Source organism: Atta colombica, unplaced genomic scaffold (assembly GCF_001594045.1).
Source record: "Atta colombica isolate Treedump-2 unplaced genomic scaffold, Acol1.0 scaffold220, whole genome shotgun sequence".
NCBI classification, from domain to species: Eukaryota; Metazoa; Arthropoda; class Insecta; order Hymenoptera; family Formicidae; genus Atta; species Atta colombica.
The window spans coordinates 502,968-504,464 of record NW_017259317.1 but is presented as its reverse complement, the minus strand read 5'-3'; positions in this window follow the sequence as shown (position 1 = coordinate 504,464).

The window sequence follows — 1,497 nt, the reverse complement described above, 5'->3', positions numbered from 1 at the left end:
TTGAGTATATACAAAAATACGTACGTTTAACGTTGAGTTGTGAAAATTGTTAGATATTAAAGATATTAAAAATATGTCTTTTTCTCGATGCGCGCCCAGACCAGCAATTCGCACTATGTATCCACGCATTTAATCTGTATCACTAAGTCGCTTAGATGTGAAGTCGATATATGTATATTTGTGACTTGTTTTTATATAAAATCATGTGATCTTTGTAGTGAACATATGTCGAGATTCCGTGAAAAAATGATGGAACAATTGATTATTTGCATAAATAATGTCTTAAAACTCACACGCATTTGGATACTTGTTGTAATGAGGCGCTCTCGCAACTTTTTTTATCTTGTATATGTACTCTGCATTGTAACATGAGCGACAATTAATGATTGAGATTGAGAGAGAGTCTCCAATGGATGATATTAATTATTCTTTCTACGTTATTTGTAGCAGATGTTATACAGAGTTTCCTTTTGCTGATCTCGACAAGACTTTGTCGGTAGAATTGTGTCTTATTGTTAGTATTGCTTCACCAAATACGTAGCCTCTGTAATTTGGTAACGTTACGTAATTAGCGAAAGACTTTTATCCTACTTTTACACAATCTTCCTAAAGTTTATTCGCGATTTCCGCATCAAAGTTATATTTTCGCAACCTTCTGGGAAATTGGTTTCATAATTGTTGTCATCTTGCAACTGCTTGTTGATTATTATTAATATATTTTCTAAATACATTCAGATTCTAAATTCAACATATCCACATAAGAACGAATTCTACAAATTCAAAAGTAAAATTCTTATGATCTTCTATTGCAAATTTAAACAATAGATGTATTATTAATATTAATTCTCTGCAAAAAAAATTTATTAAATTAAAATGATGAAATCTAGGTGATACGTATTTTTGTATCTATTACAGTCTCATAAATAAGAATTTTACTTAATTTAGACGATGTGTATAAAGGCATATAAAAGATGTGACATCAATAATGGGCGCTAAATTTGCCACAAAGTTAAAAGCCCATAAATAAAAATTGTATTTAATTTGAACGATATGTATATAAAAGATCTATCAATAATTAGCACTACATTATAATCTTTAAAAATTGTTACCTCGCTCAATTCGAATCATATATATGAATTTTGAACAAAACTCTGTTGCATAAAATTAAAAAATGAAATCCAAATTAGGTCATCTTTTCAACCCAAGGGTTATCACAGAGAATTAAGTAACAGAATAAAATTAAAAAATTAAAATTAAAAAATTTTCATGTAAAAACACTTGGCATTGCTAGATTTAAAAATGAAACAATAAAACCTATTCAAACATAACAATAAATTTAATTTGAATGTTACATTTATTAAAAAGATGGTTGAATGGTAAATATTTTTAAAAAATTACAATAGTATTGCTGTACCACAATTAAATCTAATAATTTTCACAACAACGCACACAAAAGAATTCCAAACTTAAATACTTATGTTCTTATATTTAATTCTA